Genomic DNA, 18,648 nt, shown 5'->3' on the forward strand with positions numbered 1-18,648 from the left:
AGATATCAAAGAGAGGGATTTTAATTGGTTCTAAAAGAAATGACCTCACCCACCTTGTCTCTCCAAGAGATCTGAAAGTGGAAGAAGGGGACAAACAGGAAGACAGAGCTCAGGACTCTAAATCAAACATTTTCAAGCCCCTGGAAGAAACTACATTTCCCTTCTGCCCCTGGGTATGTTTGTGTCCTATATGAGGGACCACCCCATTCCCCTCACAGCAGCAAGGGGAGACTGCAGCCAGCACCAGATGGTCTTTCCCCAGCCTGGGATGTGTGTTATGAGGAAGTGTGTGTGTGGTGTGTGCATGGGCTGGGTACAGCTAGACCCATCTGCAGACTGGAAAGCCAGGGCAACTCCAGCACAGCTTGGGAGCTATGGGCAAGGGTAGCAGTTTTGGAGCTGGGCCTCTGTCCCCTCCAGGTCCCATGGCAGATGGCTCTGGCAGCACCAAGTAGGTCCGTCACTGCAGGGGAAGGTGGGGGTACTGTCTGCGATTGGGGTGAGGATTGGAGGGGGGTCCATGCTCAAGAATGGGGAATGGAATTCACCTCCCCACCCCTCTGCAGAGCCCAGCAACTAGGGATTTATCCAGGGAAGTGAATTTCACTCTGGGTGACTTTGAGCCGGCCACAGAAAGATCCTTGTGCTTTAGGCTCCACACTGGCCCCAGGAGTTTACTAGTTCTCCCTCCCCAGACTGCCGGGGGCAGCCAGGGATCATTAGTGGGTTATGGGAATTAGAAGATGAAAATTCACTAAGAACAATGATATTTGTGTGTTTATTATTAAATCCCCAGACACCCACCGATCCCCGTCCTCCTTCCCATGAGCTATAAATCTCTAAGGGACTCAGCTATGGATCCTGCAGTGAGTTCCTGCCCCTCCCCACTTTCTATAGCAGCACTTTTAAGAACAGGGCAGGGAAACATGTGAATACTTTGAACCAAATCCCAGAAGCTGCTGAGCATGGACAAGTTAAAATGAAACCAAGGTTCCGTCTCTCCAAGGACCTGGCCCCTAGTGCAAATTACAGATACTCCCCAGAAATATGAAACGGCCACTTCATAACTGATAGAATGTTATTTATCTATTGACTTCTGGGAATCACCAATAAAAAAAGCAACTTAGTGAAGGTGATATTCTGAGGGAAAGATTTCATGTGTCTTTACAAGTCGGTATAATCTAATCTGGAACTTTATACACTGAAATGCCTAATTCGTAGCCCTACGGCAATTGCCTGGTGTCACTACAGGGCAGAATTAAGGTTGGTGCCTTAGCTGTGAATTTCCATCCATTGCAATTGCTGTTAAGCGGGTTTGACAAAATTCATTGTGTCTATTTCTTTCTTTTAATTTCAATAGAGAGCGATATTTATTTTTAAGCCCTTTTTTCAATGTTTACAATTTCAATGTTCAGAGCGGTGGGAAGTTATGGGGGTCGTCAGACAACAATTATTTAATAACAGTAACTGTTGCGATTCCAAAAGCCAAATCATAGAACTGTTCAAAGAGAAATTGTCAATGTCACACGTAATATACAGTGTAAATATCCTTAAATCAAACTGGACTTTCTCCAGAAGCATTTCTGTATTTTACCTATAGAAATAGTTTTTCATCTGCGTGTGTACAGTGAAATCAACATTTACTGCAACTTATTCATAACAATCCAATCCTTTCAAGCGTCATTTAAAGTAATGAAGTACTTGAATTCCTTCACTTCCTGGACTGTAATGCTTCATTTCAGGATAATTATACCTTCCCTGTGATGTATTTTACTCTCAGTACCGTAACCCCCTCGTGATGTAGCTCATGTCTGGGAGCTCTGCTGAGGGCAGTAGCATGATCAGAAGGTGACACTCTGACACGCTCCCCGAAATCTAAATAGCCCCAGTGTGAGACAGTGATTAACGCAGGTACCTTAGGGGCTGCAGCACCAACCCCCTGCCTTGATGAGGGGGGTGAAGAATTGCAGTAGAAATCGGTTAGGCTGGGAGAGGGCACAGCTGATGTGGGACTGGGAGCCAATTTGTCCAACCGGACTGGGTAGAGGCACTTCAATGTATTTTCCCCCAGTAAACACGCTGCCATGTATTTAATTTAGAAACTTTTCCTTCACATCTAAACACCTTGGAGCTAAGCTGGGTTGATGCATTTCCACTGACAGTGGTACAGTTTTAATTAGGTGCTTAATCAGATGCTCATGCAACACAAAGCAGTCAATAATGGGTGAGCTTTCATGAATTAACTTGTCTGTGTGCTGTGCATCGCTTTAAAAAAAAGATGGTGAGAGGGAGTGTCAAAATTTTAGGCATTAAGAAATGGAAATTAGGTGTCAGTTCAGTTCTCATGCGTTTAGCCCTTTGGCCCTCAAAAGTGCTTTTGGCTCTGTGACATTGCTTTATCCGCCCCACCAGAAAATGCTGTAGGGAACCAGGTCATTACAGCCGACCTTCACGAGGTATCGTTCTACCAGCTAGGTGCCAAAATTCAAATGGTTCTGTTTGTTTATCTTTCATTCCGCTTTGCAATTCTTAGATCCCATTTACAAACTGGAACTGAAATAACCAAGGCAAGTTAAGAAGGGAGCGGCATCGGGCATAGGTGGGGGTAAAACAATAAAGAGAAAGAACTGACTATGCAAAAAGGAACATCCCAAACTATCAGACCCCCAGACTCCTGTCCAGCTGAACCCACCCCAGCCAGGCATATCAAGCTGGGCCCGTGAAAAATCGCCCAGCCTGTGTGGCAGCGAATGCTGCGTGTTCCAGACAGAGCTATGGTGTGTGCGTCTGCTCTGCTGACATGCTGCCTTGGTACGGAAGGCACCACGGCCACAGGGAGCAGAGACATGGACTCCTACAAAACACAATCCCAGATACACCTCCAATGCCGCCTCCCCTCCCGCACCTCCCCACTGTCTGCCATCCCCTCCCCAACCTCCACATGGCCATTCTCAGCCATTGCTAACAGTTCCTTCCAGCCTTCAGCACTATAAATAAATAAAACATGGTGTTACACAAGGTAGATGGTGCCAGAGAAACCTGGCATTTGATACAGGCATCTGATACAGTTCCATGTGGGAAACTAGTTGTTAAACTGGAGAAGATGGGGATTAATATGAGAACTGAAAAGTCAATAAGGAATTGGTTATAGGGGAGTCTACAAGGGGGTCATACTGAACGGCGAGTTGTCAGGCTGGAGGGAGGTTACTAGTGGAGTTCCTCAGAGATCAGTCTTGGGACCAATCTTATTCAACATTTTTATTAGTGACCTTGGCACAAGAAGTGGGAGTGTGACACAAAGCTGGGAGGGATTGCCACTGTGGAGGACAAGACAATCATACCAGAAGAACTGCATGACCTTGAAAGCTGGAGTAATAGAAATGGGATGAAAATTAATATTGCAAAATGATGCACTTAGGGACTATTGACAAGAATTTTTGCAATGAGCGGGAGACTTATCAGTTGGAAGTGACAGAGGAGGAGAAAGACCTGGGTGTATTGGTTGATCACAGGATAATTATGAGCTGCCAGTGTGGTGTGGCCGTGAAATAGGCTAATGCCGTCCTAGGATGCATCAGGGGAGGTATTTCCAGTAGACACAGGGAAGGGTTAGTACTTCTGGCCTTAAAGTCTGTGAGTCTATAAGCTGTGCCTTGCGTTGCACAGACACTGCTGGAGCTCAGGGCCCATCGTGCTGCGCACGGCAGAGACCCTGACTGAGATCAGCACCCGCGTTGCGCTGGGCGCTGCACAGACAGAGAGGGACAGTCCTTGCTCAGCTCTGGAATGGTCTTACAAGAGGGGCTGTGGAGTCTCTTTCCCTGGAAGTTTTTAAGAGCAGTGTGACGAAGTGGGGCTCTTCTTAATGTTTCCTCTGAATACTGTGTGGGTGCCTCAGTTTCCCCTAGGCATTTCTTAAGTCTCCAGTGTGCATAAATGGCCGACACTTTGTGTCCTAGCAACAAATGGCTGGGGCCCTTCCCCCCGCAAGGGGATAGCTAAAGGTGAACAGAGAGATCAGGTGACCTCCTGGCCCGGCAAAGAGACAAAGCCCAGAGGAGGAGGGGCTGGAGGGGGTTTCAGTTTGGGAGCTGGCTGGGGACGAGGAGTGAGGGCAGACCTGGGGCCCAGCGAGCCAGACTCCCACAATGGACCCGGCTGAGGGGTCCAGTTCTCTGTATCTACAAGCTCAGTTTTAGACCGTGTTCCTGTCATCGAATAAACCTCTGTGTTACTGGCTGGCTAAGAGTCATGTCTGACTGCGAAGTGGGGGGGCAGGACCCTGTGGCTTCCCCAGGACCCCACCTGGGCGGGCTCGCTGTGGGAAGCACACAGAGGGGCATATGTTGAATGCTCCAAGGAGAGACCCAGGAGGTGAAGCCGTGTGAGCTTCTTACTCTGGAGACAGTCTGCTCCAAGGGAGAGGAGGCTCCCCAAAGTCCTGACTGGCTTCGTGAGGAGCAGTTCCAGAGCATCGCCCGGGGACTCCGTGACAAGCAGGTAGGACAAAGCTCTGTCAGAGGGAATCTACACGGACTTGGTCCTGCCTCAGTAGAGAGAGCTGGACTTGATGACATCTTGAGCTCCTGTCCAGCCCTACATGTCTATGATGCTATGAAATAGATACGTATAAAACACAACGTACAGAGAAGTGAGCTGTAGCTCACGAAAGCTCATGCTGAAATAAATTTGTTAGTCTCTACGGTGCCACACGTACTCCTGTTCTTTTTGCGGATACAGACTAACACGGCTGCTCCTCTGAAACATACAGAGTAAAACCCACAACATGTCAGGCAATTCAGGAAAAAAAAGCAACAAAACCACAGCATAAAATGACAATGCAAAGGAAAAGAAAACAACACAATGCTAACTAATACACCCTAGGACGAAATTACACAATGTCTCAGGGCCCCCCCAGCCTCTGCCCAGCTCAGGAATCACTCGGGGGAACCATTTCCCACCCGCACAAGGACAAATCCCTGCAGGTGGAAATGGGGGAAACCCCCCAAACCCGAGCTCTGAACTGGCCATTGGCGAAGGGGAGAGAAAATGGGGCACAATCGGGGGGGGGGGACAGGGAACTTCTCAGGGGTTGGGGGAGGGGGGGTCACCCTGGGGGCTGCTCGTGGCTCTCTAGGGAGAAAGGGGGCAGGACGGGGGGCGGGGGGTCCCCACGGGGGGGGCAGCGGTAAATCCGAGGGGATCTCAGCCCCCCCCTTTCTCTCCCCGCTCCTCGGGGGTCACCGGCTCCCCCCGCCCGGCCCCGCCCCCGGGCTCGCGCCGGGACCTGGAAGCTGCAGCTCCGCAGCGGGGGCGGAGCCCGGGCCGGGCCGGGCCGGGCCGGGCCGGGCACGGGGGGGAGGGGGTTAATGAAGGTCTCTCCCGCCGCGATCTGCGCATGCCCAGAGCCCCAGCGGCACAAACCTTCTCCGGCCCGGGAGAGGCTCCAACGGCCCCGCACGAGCCAGGCAGAATCGCAGCGCTCCAGCACCGCCTCCCTCGTGACGTCACTTCCGCTCCAGGGAGAGTCCGGAACTACATCTCCCAGCCTGCCCCGGGAGCGCGTCCACACTCTCCAGCCCGGGTAAGGGAGGAGTCAGCAGCTGGGACTGCGCATGCTCCGTATTAGCCACGCTGGGGGCGGGAGAACAAAGCTGCTGCTGCTGCCGCCTCCGTGTGAGCCGGTGAGTGAGAGACCCCGGGGGGGGGGTGGGCACGTGACTCTGCCCCGGGGAACCTGGGAGAAGCCTCGGAGCCGCCTCGGCCCCGGGAGCTGCAGCAGGATCCGCCCCTGTTCCCCCCCCCTCCCCCCCCTGATCCGCTCTCTCGGCTCCCCAAAGCATCCCGCAGTCAGTGTCCCAACCCCCCTGACAAAGGGTCTCGGTGAGGGGTCGAGTCCCGCAGTGCGAAGCTGCAGCCACCTCTGGGGTGGATCCATGGTGGCACTGGCTAGTGAGGGGCCATGGACCTTTCTTGCCCTCCAGGCCGTCCATGCTCCTGTTCAGGAGGCAGCCCCAGGGCTCCCTCTGCCCGTGTGACTGGCCAGCAGGGGGCGGTGATCACTCTCTAGCCACTCATCACACACTGTTCCTGGGGGGGGAGGGGGGCATGTCTGTGTGGGGCGATTGCAGCTGGAGCTGAAGGGGTGTTGTGGTGGGGGAGGTCTCTGGGCGGCTGGGCAGGGGGTACCCTAGTCAGGCTGGTGCGTTCTGGAGGTTTGGGGTTTCAGGGGGTGGTTCTGAAGTGCCCAGCCCTGAGGCTGTGGGTCCTGGAGGTGGGTATCGCTGGGGGTCTGTTGGCCGCAGAACAGCCGGGGTGGGCGTCTCTTGAGGAGGCGGAGCAGGGGGTTAGAGGGAGCCTGGTGCTGTGCCAAGGGCTCTGTCTGGGCTTCCCCCACTGGCTCCTGTTGGGATCCCTGGCACTAGGTCAGGGGATGCCAGGCAAGCAGAGTGAGGGGTCCCACTGCAAAGCATCGGGGTCCCGCTGGGGGGAGGAGAATGGCATGGCAGATCCTACTGGAGATCAGGTGGGGGAATCCCAGGTGGGCAGTGGGGGACTGAGTTTCCAGTGGGGTGTCCTCTGGGGGGGGGTGTCCCTAGCTCCTGGGGGGCTCTTGGTGGGACGAACCCTCTGGTATTCCCAAGCTGGCAGTCATGGTCTGGTGGGGATTCCCTGGCCGGTGGGGCTTTAATGGGTATCTGGCGGCCCTGGCCAGGGACTCTGGGGGCTGGGTACCAGGGAATATCTGGTGGGCCCCTGGCTGGGGGGGTGTCTGGGCCCCCGGCTGTGGGCTCTGGGGACTGCTCCTGACCTCGCTCCTTCTCTCTGATCGACTTGTTCCAGAATCCCCCGGCCAGGCCCAGTCACCGTGATAACTTTCTATCCACTTACCAAACACTGTCAGGTGAAATCATACATTTTGCTTTTCTCCCTTCTTGAAAACTGCAGGAACTTTTAGTTCCCTTGGGAAAATTCGTGCCCCCCACCCACGTCCTTGTCCTGGATCTGGGGTATGAGGGAGGTGGGAAGAGGGTCAGCGCTGCCACACAATGGTCTTTTCCACAGCATTCTGGACTCATTCTTTCTGAAATCTGGTTTCATTGAGACCATGATAATCCACAATCACTGCATGGAAAGACAAGGAGTGACTCTGGATGGACAGTGGGGCAAATGAGATTCTCCCTGTGAGGAGGGGCTCTCATTAGCTGCTCTCCCCCATGAGCTAAAGGAGGGAAGCTGCTCAAACGCTCTGTCCCTCTCTGCTCAGGACATTGGGGTTCAGCTTCCTGGGTCAGAGGCTGCAGCCTCCATTGTGATCTGGGAGACCAGGCTTAGCAGCTGCTGCTCCCCCAGCAGGGCTCTGTGCTGGGAAGTGACCTTAATTAAAGCTGCTTCTCTGCCCAGCCCAGGGGACGACTTTCTGAAGCTGGTACTAGCCCCCTAGGGTAGCTCTGTTAGTACTAAATTCTGAGCCAGAGACTCCAGGTAACTGGAAAAAACCAAGGGAAAATGCTGGGGTCTGGCATTAAAATGACTCTACACAAATAGTCCCCCCAGTCATTTCTCCTCCCATTAGCAATTGCAGGAGCAAATCCAGCCATGGGGGAGCAAACAACCCAGGAATGGGACTTTCCTATCAGGCGGGTAGGGAGAGGGGACAGGGAAAAGGAGATAGAAAGTGAGATTGAAAGGGGCAATGGGAGAGAAGAGTTTTGAAAGAGATTTCAATAATCTGCCCAGACAGATGTATTACTGCACCCTGGGTAGAGTCACTTTCCTGTGGACAAGATGAGGCTCAGACAGAGGAAAACCCAGTTCCTGACTCCATCTCCCTCCTGCTGGGGTGTGGCTGCCGTGGGGTCAGTGTCTCAGGGAATCGTTGAAAGTGACTCCTTTGGTTCTGCTCTTTTCTAGCCTTGTGTTCAGAGACTTAGTTATGGGATGGGGAGAGGGAGAAGGGAGGTTAAAATGTCTCTGTGGGCTTAGCCTGGCAGGAGGGGCAAACCTGCTGGGAGTTGTTTAATAAGTGGCCTAGATTCTGGGAACCATGAAGTTCAGTGGTGGAAATGCCCTAATTTTTTAACAGAAAATAACCCACCTACATGGGGCTAGGAAAACTGACCAGATTCATAGCGCTGGAGCCTAACCAGCGGCTGCTGTGAGATATGAAAGGTTGGCACCCACTAGTCAGGTTTAGGGGAAATTCCCCTCCCTTCATATCCAGCTCCTCACAATGAGGAGGGTGTTGGGCTTCCTACCAGGGAGCTCTCCCTGGACCCTGCTAGGGGCTCCATCTCCTGTATCGGTCTGTGGCTAGTAGGGGGGTGATGGATCTGCTGGGAGAGACAAGGGGCTCTTGCTTCATCCCCTTAACCTGGTGTTTCCTGGATGCTCTGGGTGGGGTGGGGTGAAATTCTGTTGACTGCGAGCCACCCAGAGCTTCTGTTTGGCTCCTGTCCCCCACTAACAGTGGGGCTGTGAGTGGTGCAGCAGGTACTGAGTGTTGGACTCTTGCTCTTTCAGGGGCCAGTGACCTTCGAGGAGGTGGCTGTGCATTTCACCAGGGAAGAGGGGGCTCTGCTGGACCCCACTCAGAGAGCCCTCTACAGAGACGTCATGCCGGAGAATTATGAGAATGTGACCTCACTGGGTAAGGGTTACTGTCCCCTCAGTTCTTGGAAGGGGAAATGGAGAGAGAAGGTTCACACCAGCCCCACAATGCCACCTCTGCTCTGCCCTGTCCCAGCAGCACCCCAATATGCCAGTGACACACACACTGCCAGAGACCCTCCCCTGTTGCAGAACACTTTGGGAACAGCACAGGAGCTGTATCGCACAATGTCAAATATCTCCTGTTCGCATAAGTAAAACTGGGGGTTAGGTCCAGCATAACCAACAGAAGCTTCCCACCCCAGACCTTCTCTCAAACCCTGAGTCTTCTTTACCCAGACCAGAATGTGCTTGGGGTGTAACAGGCAGGCTGCAGGAGTCAGAGCTGCTGGTCCAGGGTTACTTATCACACGGACACTCAGTGCATCCTTGACTGCTGGCTGGGGGTATCCAGACAGGGGAGCTCCAGCTGCAGAACACTGAATCTCACCCAGGATTACAGATGACACAACTCCTCACTGCTCTGGATCGCACCCCAGCATGTGAAAATGGCCTAGGTTGGTAGTGAAACTTCCTGAGACATGGAGAGTCTTGCTCCCCTATCACTGTGTGTAATAGCCACAATCTCTCTTCTCTTCTGGCTCTATTCCTTAAGTCACATGACCTGATTCTTATTTTTCACATTCTGGTTTTCCAGACTAATTAGAGCCCTTGCTCCTGAATAATAGCTTCTAATTTCCCAGTGTTCTCCACACCCAGGGATTTTCCTACTCCCTCCCATTACTCTGGACTCACTAGATTCCCTGGTAGATGAGAACGGCCATACTGGGTCAGACCAAAAGTCCCTCTAGCCCAGTACCCTGTCTTCTGACAGTGGTCAATGCCAGGTGTCCCGGGAGAATGAACAGAACAGGGAATCATCAAATGATGAATCTCCTGTCACTCATTCCCAGCTTATGGCAAACAGAGGCTAGGGACACCATCCCTGCCTATCCTGGCTAATAGCCATTGATGGACCTGTCCTCCATGAATTTATCATATTTTTATAATTTTTTTTATTATTTATTGTTGTTATTATTTCTTGAACCCTGTTAGTCTTGGCCTTCACAACATCCTTTGTTAAAGAATTACAGAGGTTGACTGTGCGTTGTGTGAAGAAATAATTCATTTTGTTTGTGTTATACCTGCTGCCTGTTAGTTTCATTTGGTGATTCCTAGTCCCTGTGTTATGAGAAGGAGTAAATAACACTTCCTTATTTACTTTCTCCACACCAGTCATGATTTTATAGACCTCTCTCATACTCCCCTTCATCTCTTTTCCAAGCTGAAAAGTCCCAGACTTTTCAATCTCCCCACATACAGAAGCTGTTCCATACCCCTAATCATTTTTTTGCCCTTTTCTGAATCTTTTCTAATTCCAATATATCTTTTTTGAGATGGAGTGACCCCATCTGCATGCAGTATTCAAGATGTGGGTGTACCATGGATTTATATAAAGGCAATGTATTTTCTGTCTTAGTACCTTTCTTAATGATTCCCAACAGTCTGGGTTTTTTTTTTTTTATTTGTTTGGTTTGTTTTGTTTTTTGACTGCCTCTGCGTCTTGAGTGGATGTTTTCAGAGAACTATGCACAATTACTTCAAGATCCCTCTCTTGAGTGGAAACAGCTAATTTAGACCCCATCATTTTATAAGTGTAGTTGGGATTATGCTTTTCAGTGGGCTGCACTATGTGCTATCCTGACATCTAGTACTGCTGAGATCCTGCATTCAGTGATATCCCTGCCCTTCCTGTTCCCTTTCTCCACCGAACCCCACCAGCCCATGGTTACTGTTCCCAGCTTCCCCAGGACTCTCTCATTGTCTCTGGACCTGTCTGTCAGCAAGAAGCAGAGCCAGGGAGACTTGCCCTTTCTCTGGAGACTTCGATTTCTGGGACATGGATTTACTTTCTCTAGGTTTTAGGAGCCTCTTTGAAAGTGAATGTCTGTGACATTAACCACAGTGCAATCTGGAGTGTTGAACAGCTGTGTTCCCTCAGTTCCCCAGGCTGGGGTGACTTTTACACTGTTTTACTGTGAGAGCAGCCACTCCTGGGCAGGTAACACACAGTCTCCAGCATGTAACTCGCTCCCAGCTACACAGTATTGAGTGCTGCTAGTCAGTGACTCACAAATTACAGTACCCCACAGGAGAACCCCAGAAAATTCTCTGGTCCCAGACTTCCCCCAGAAATGTGCATCTTGCACTGTCCAGCACACTACTGAACAGTGCAAGCTCATATGAAGTCTGTTATTTCATCAGTGGAAAATGACGTACACCAGTCTTGTTATCCCAATTGGCGTTTCCAACACACTTTAATCCAACCACACTGGTTAGATAAACAATAAACCAAGATTGTTAACTACCGGGAAAAAGATGATTTCAAGTAACTAAGGTAATGAGGCATAAAAGTCAGAATTGGTTACAAAAGAAATACAAGATAAAAACTAGTGTCTAAGTTAACAAGCTTAAAAACAGCTAGAAAGCAAATGTTTCTCACCAGCTGCTGAGACAGGCTGGTTTTCCTTTCAGCCAGGACTCCCCCCTAACCCGCCCCTGCTGTCCAATTTCAGCTCTTCAGGAGTTATGAGCAGAGGGAAAGAAGAGAGAGAGAGAGAGAGTCTCAAGCATTTTCCTCACCTTTTTGTAATTCAGTCCTTTATTAGAAACAATTTCAGTCTCAGCTGAGTCATGGTGCCAGGCTGTCTGTTGAAGATACGAGCTTCAAGTGGTCCCTGTGATGGAATGTAAATGTCGTCTTCACACATTCCCCTGCCAGAGAATGGCCATTTGGCCAGCTATTTGCCTTGCTGTCTCTGAGGAACTGGTCTGTGGGTGTTCCCCAGAATTGTAACTTTTTCAGTTAAAATCTCATAACTTTACATACAGTGTTACTACACATTTTAACAGGAGGATAATATTCAGTAGATTGTGTTTTCAAATGATACCTCACAAGCCATACTATGTACAAAATTGGTCATAATTGTTTAGAAGAGTGGACATAGGGGGTACAGACTGACACGGTGTCTGCTTCTGAGGGATTGAAATATCCACATATCTTCTGGGACCACACACAAAGTGTTTGGCATCTTCAATGACCTGGGTAGCTGGCCCTGGGAATTCATTGTTTTACTAAGTGTGACACTGTATGGAATTGTGAGATACTTTGTATTACTATTTTATTAATAAAATTATTGCAATGATTCATGCTAGATATGCTATGTAAGGTGTCAGTGAAAATGTTATGATTTTCCAAGTATGATCATTTTGTTTCTATATTTGTATCACCTTTGTATTGTGAGTTATAGATATATAGGGTACATCTGAATTTCCAGACTTGTGCAGCGTTTCTGGGTGACACCCCTAGACATATTGGCATCAGCACTGCCTACCCTGTTTGATGGCCCATCCAGGGTCATCAGCTGTACAATGAACCCATGGAAAGAACTAAGGGGATACACCTATTGAGTCAGCAAGACATGCAGGGGTGTGCTTGGCTCATGGCGTGTGGGGGAGTCAGGGCCCTTCACCCTTACTTCCTGCGATTCACCGTGACTCTCAGCCAGCCAGTAAAGGGGGAGGTTTATTAGCCGACAGGAGCACAGTCCCAAACAGAGCTTGTAGGTACAACCAGGACCCCTCAGTCAGGTTCATGGGGGGGGAGGGAGGGGCGGGGGGGGAGGAGGAGGGCAAAGCGCTTAGACCCCAGCCTTGGGCTTCCCGCTGCTTCCCCAGACTGCTCCAAACTGAAAACCCCGTCCAGCAGTCCCACCCAGCCTTCCCCCGGCTCCTCCTCCAGCCTTTGTCCAGATTCCTGGGCAAAGGTGTCACCTGGCCCCAACCCCCCTCCTGGCTCAGGTTACAGACTGAGGTATCATCCCTCAAGTGAAGTCACCCCCTGCTATCCCATCCCCAGTGCAGACAGTCCCAGTAAAACTCCCCTCCAACATTCCCAGATCAATCTGCCACACCCTATTGTGTCATGTCTCTCCCCCCTTCGAGACTGAACTGAGTGGGGTCACTCTGACCAGTGACCTGGGGAAGTTCAGTGCCACCTCTCTGGGACAACACATCCACTGTCATGTTGGCACTCCCCTTCCTATGGACCATGTCCATATCATAATCTTGCAGGAGCAGGCTCCACCTCAGGAGCTCAACATTGGCTCCTTTCATCTGGTGTAGCCAGGTCAGGAGAGAGTGGTCTGTGTACACGGTGAAGTGTCGCCCAAATAGATATGGCTCCAGTTTCTTAAGGGCCCACACCACGGCCAGGCATTCCTTCTCGATGGCCATTTAGTGTTGCTCCTGGGGTAGGAATTTCTTGCTCAGGTGCACAGTGGGGTACATCTCCCCCTTTTCATCATCCTGCATTAACACTGCCCCCAGTCCCATGTCTGAGGCATTGGTGAACACCATACAGGGCTTGTCAAAGTCTGAGTTTGCCAGAACTGGGCCACTGAGCAGAGCCTCCTTCAGCGCACAGAGAGCCGTCTGGCACTCCTTGGTCCAGACCACTTTGTCTGGCTTCCCCTTCTTGCATAGCTCAGTGATGGTGGCGGCTATGTCTGCTGGGGTCACGGTGCCCTCAGTATTTGCTGGGCTCCTCCCAGCCCTTTCCCTAGAAATAGGTAGGAGGGGTCCTGGGATGTCCTCGGCAGCCATCTGACCACTCCCAGATGGGACAGATACTGGTGCCTGCCCTTCATCTGCGGGCTGCTTCCCTCAGAGACAGGGACAGGCTCTTCCGACCAATCCTCCTCCTCCAGCTGGGCAATCGGCTGTTCTTTGGTGAGCTTCCCAATGCACAGCCACCTTTGCCTGCACAGCTCGCCTTGGTCGCTCTTAAGGCGCTTCTTATACATCTTCCCACTGACCATTCACAGGCCTGTGTGCTCTCAGCTCCCCATGGTTTCCAGAAGGAACCCCTAGTGTGCCAGCCCTTTTCCTGGTCACCACCTCTCTTCCAGGGTCAAGCCACAGATGACTCCGCCCCGAGCCTGCTCACCACAATCCCCAGGGGGACCCCATTACTGCAACAGTCCTTCTCGCTGGTCACACACTCCCAGGGGTTAAGCATAGCTCCTCCGCCCACCAAAACCGCTCCTCTCTGAATCTTCAGCACACCGGTCCCCATCAATCCCCCTTCGTTTTACTACTCACCAGTCACTTACTGCGGGAAGCGCCATCCACGGGGTGCAGTACATCCCACCACTGCCACCAGTTGTCACGGAGTATGGGGGAGTCAGAGCCCTGCACCCTCACTTCCTTTCATTCACCGTGACTCTCAGCCAGACAGTAAACCAGAAGGTTTATTAGATGACAGGAACACAGTCCCAAACAGAGCTTGTAGGTACAGCCAGGACCCCTCAGTCAGGTCCCTTGGGGGTGGGGGGGAGGCAGGGAGTTTAGACCCCAGCCTTGGGGTTCCCTCTGCTTCCCCAGACTGCTCCAAACTGAAAACCCCCTCCAGCAATCTCACCCAGCCTTCCCCCGGCTCCTCCTCCAGCCTTTGTCCAGATTCCTGCCCCAACCCCCATCCTGGCTCAGGTTACAGGCTCAGGTATCATCCCTCAAGTGAAGTCATCCCCTGCTATCCCATCCCTAATGCAGACAGTCCCAGTAAAACTCCCCTGCGACATTCCCAGGTCAATCTGCCCCCTTCCTTACTGTGTCACAGCCTGTGTACTGAGAACTCCAAGGCTTTTCCATGCCATGTGCTGTGAAGCTTGTGTTTGGGATACAAGAAGTAGAAGCTACAAGGCCAAAGGAATATAAAGGGCAGCTGCATCATCTCCATTTTGTCTTCAAACCCTCTGGAGCAACTTTTCTACAAATGGAAGCCTTGAACATAAGAACAGCTGTACCGGGACAGACCAAAGGTCCATCTAGCCCAGTACATGTGTCTACCGACAGTGGCCAATGCCAGGTGCCCCAGAGGGAGTGAACCTAACAGGCAATGATCAAGTGATCTCTCTTCTGCCATCCATCTCCATCCTCTGACGAACAGAGGCTAGGGACACCATTCTTACCCATCCTAGCTAATAGCCATTTATGGACTTAGCCACCATGAATTTATCCAGTCCCCTTTTAAACATTGTTATAGTCCTAGCCTTCACAACCTCCTCAGGTAAGGAGTTCCACAAGTTGACTGTGCGCTGCGTGAAGAAGAACTTCCTTTTATTTGTTTTAAACCTGCTGCCTATTAATTTCATTTGGTGACCCCTAGTTCTTGTATTATGGGAATAAGTAAATAACTTTTCCTTATCCACTTTCTCAACATCACTCATGATTTTATATACTGCTATCATATCCCCCGTTAGTCTCCTCTTTTCCAAGCTGAAGAGCCCTAGCCTCTTTAATCTTTTCTCATATGGGACCCTCTCCAAACCCCTAATCATGTTAGTTGCCCTTTTCTGAACCTTTTCTAGTGCTAGAATATCTTTTTGAGGTGAGGAGACCACATCTGTACACAGTATTCAAGATGTGAGTGTACCATGGAGTTATATAAGGGCAATAATATATTCTCAGTCTTATTCTCTATCCCCTTTTTAATGATTCCTAACATCCTGTTTGCTTTTTTGACCGCCTCTGCACACTGCGTGGACATCTTCAGAGAACTATCCACAATGACTCCAAGATCATTTTCCTGACTCGTTGTAGCTAAATTAGCCCCCATCATATTGTATGTATAGTTGGGGTTATTTTTTCCAATGTGCATTACTTTACATTTATCCACAGAACAAAGGACTGAATGACCCAGCCAAACTGTGGATATGTTCCAGTTGGACTTTCAAGCCAGCAACTCACCAATACTGCTAAGAACCTGATATATAGATTTCGGAATGTATCTGACTCCTTTCCCATTTAACAACTCCCTTTTTTTTCTTTCTTTTATAATAAATCTTTAATTTAGATGCTAAAGGACTGGCAGAGAACATGGTATTTTGTGTAAGATCCAAACCTATACTAACCTGGTGATGTGGCTGGCCCTTTGGGGTCAGAAGAACTCTTTGTCTATGCACGCAGAGTTTTTAAATAACCTTTCACTGTACTGGACCTAGGTGCTGATTGGGAGTCAGAGAAGTGCAATGCAATAAAGGGGGCTGGGTGATTTCTTTTTTCAGCTTCTCGATAACCAGTGTGGGTGATCAGAAGCACAGTTTGTGACTGGTCAGTGAGTTTAACTTCAGCATTAACCACCAGTTTTAGGAGCATCTCCCTTTTTGAGCCTGCCCTGACCCTGGCATTTTCAGTGAGGACTGTCCCAGGCACACCAGCTCACACTAAGCACTGAAGTTAAATTAATAGATTTATTTTTATGACAAAGTTATGAAATCAAGTGAACTCCTTTATTTTCTTTCATCTGAGCAGGGTTTCCAGTTTCCCAACCTGATGTGATCTCCCAGCAGGAACAAGGGGAAGAGCCATGGGTCCCAGACCTCCAGGGTTCAGAGGAAAGAGCGATCCTGAGAGTTCCCTGCACAGATGAGGAAACATTAAACCAACTCAGAATCTGTAAGTGCCTGAAGGAAACATCTGGGAACCCCTACAAAGACCTTGGGAGCTCTGTCGGTTCATTATTGTCCCTAGCAGGGGTCATATCCTCAGGGTAAATTAGCTCATGGTCTCCTGTAGATCAGGCCTGCACAACATGCGGCCCACGTGGGCTCACTGTGCGGCCCGCGGGGGGTGAGTAGTTGTGTGGGCAGGCAGTTGTGGGTTGGGGGGGCTGCAGGTGAGCCAGTAGCGGGGGAGGGAGGCTAAGGAGGCGAGCTGCGAGTTGGTGGCCAACCTGTTCTACTGATCTGGTCTGATTCCCATCCCCTCTCCAAGGGTTGCAGCTGTCTGGAGGTGCTGCCTTCCACGCCTTCCTCATTCATTCAACAGGGCAATTGATTACAAAGTTGGGGGAAGAGCTCATTCTACTTCTAGCAAAAAGACATTTTTCTTTTACCTTAATTATACTACCTTAGGGGCCCGCTATAACATATTACCAAGGTTCAATACTCCTGTTTCGGTGGGGCAGCGCTGGGGAAGGAGGGTTTGTTTCAGCAGGGCGGGCGGTGCTGGGGAGGGGGAGTATTTCGGGGGGCTGGGCGGCGCTGGGGGGATGTTGTGTTTCGGGGGGGCTTGGTGCTGGAGGGGAGTCGGCGGGGCCGGTGGGGTTTGGCCCTCAGCTGTTTTCTTTGGAGTAATATGGCCCTCGCTGCTTTACGAGTGGTGCAGGCCTGCTGTAGATCCTAGTAGACACCAGGCAGTAGCTTCTTCCCTTCCCCCTGCGAATTTGGATGGGATGTGAAGGCCAAATTGATCCCCTCCTCTCTCTTACTTGTGTTATGCTTAAGCACATAGGATCTTTTTCAGGGGAAAAGGCAATACACTGTGTTTATTGAAGATACAGCAATTAGCATATGCATTCAATTACGCCACACACATACATTGCCCTGCCGGTCGATGTTACAGTTACCAGTCCAGAGTCCAGATCAATCTTGTGGCCAGCTAGGTTGATCACATGTAGGAGGAGCTGGGTTCTGTTGGCTGCAACATGATTCTCTGGGGAAGTCTTGGTAGGATGAACCCAAAGTTTCATGGCAAGGCACCCTGTTTCTACAGGGATTTTCCTTCATTGTGACCAATGAGTTTTGCACCGTCATGCTGTAATTAATTGTTGTTTGACGAGTGTTTGTTTTCTTAAATTGTCCTTCTCATCCTTTATCTTGTTCTTTCATCAAGTCCCTCAGGGAGTTCTCCCAGCCTGGTTTTGATCATAGCTGTCTGGTCCCCATTGATAGGTGCCTGTCTCATCTTTAGAATCATCAGTCTGTCTCCTTTGACATTTCAGTAGGAGTGTGCTGCAGCCTCCTGGTGCCCTTGCATCTGTCTTCGGTTCCTCCCTTGTACATTTGGTTCAGTGATGGCCTTCACACTTATCTCTTAATACCTACATTTTTCATTCACACACAAAACAATTAATTTACACACAACATTTTGAACAGGAACATCAAATTGCAATGCAAAAGAAAACAACCATGGCATTCTTTTACTTATTTTAAAATGCTAAACCTACAACAAATTGGTGACCCGCAAAGGTCTGTTACTGCCTTGAAATCAGTCCAGACACGGATCCTGGCTGATGTATCTCTACCCATTGGCCCATTAGGCCATTCCTTTCTGTTATTCAAAAAGGTGGCTGGCAGGATGTGCTCAGATCATACACCAATACACTTAATACATGCTACATAATTATTCTGTATCCTTCATTCTAAATTATATAAAATACAAACATAAAATCCCACCACTACATTTGGGGGAAGAGTTTGGGGGAGTTCAGTTCCTGATTTTTATTTGACCTCTCTCCAGCACTTGTTTTGGTTTGGCCTTCCCCTTTCCATCCCTGTTTGAGGTTTCTGTCTCTATCACAGCAGGTGATGCAATGGTAGGAGAGAAAGAGGAGCAGAATTCTCAGCAGGGAAATGTTGAGCAAGTGGATAAACACAGAGAATTATCACAGAGTTCGAAAAGGAATGTGTCCTGGAGTCATGAGCCGGGAAACTCCTGTGAGATTCAGCACAGACCAGAAAGAGAGCAGGGAAACCAGCCAGGGAAGAAAGCGGGTAAATTTATTTCCTGTTGGGGAACAGAGAAGGGCCTCAAGGAAACCACAACCCAGCAGGAAATCCTCATGCGAAAGAGAAAAAATACATGCACTGAATGTGGGAAAAACTTCATTCACAGATCAAGCCTTTCTGTTCATCTGAGAATCCACACAGGGGACCGGCCATACGAATGCAGAGAGTGTGGGAAAAGATTCACTCGCAGATCAGGCCTTTTTCAACATCAGAGAATCCACACAGGGGAGAGGCCCTATGAATGCAGTGAGTGTGGAAAAACCTTCAATCGCAGCTCGCATCTTATTAGTCATCAGCGAATCCACACAGGAGAGAGGCCCCATGGATGCAGCGAGTGTGGGAAAAACTTCAGTCACAGATCAGCCCT

General features: G+C 50.1%; 1 long non-coding RNA gene across 2 annotated transcripts; it reads left to right on the forward strand.

Annotated features, from left to right (window-relative positions):
• The first annotated feature begins 8,608 nt into the window (after window positions 1–8,608).
• On the forward strand, window positions 8,609–18,446 carry LOC123359996. Of its 2 annotated transcripts, none has more exons than XR_006575944.1 (3): window positions 8,609–8,650; window positions 16,024–16,167; window positions 18,388–18,446. It is a non-coding gene; the product is annotated as an uncharacterized LOC123359996 (long non-coding RNA). The 2 variants fall into 2 exon arrangements; XR_006575943.1 differs by lacking the exon at window positions 18,388–18,446 and adding an exon at window positions 18,075–18,132.
• Window positions 18,447–18,648: the final 202 nt, after the last annotated feature.

This window comes from Mauremys mutica, unplaced genomic scaffold (genome assembly GCF_020497125.1).
Source record: "Mauremys mutica isolate MM-2020 ecotype Southern unplaced genomic scaffold, ASM2049712v1 Super-Scaffold_100201, whole genome shotgun sequence".
In the NCBI taxonomy this organism is placed as follows: domain Eukaryota; kingdom Metazoa; phylum Chordata; order Testudines; family Geoemydidae; genus Mauremys; species Mauremys mutica.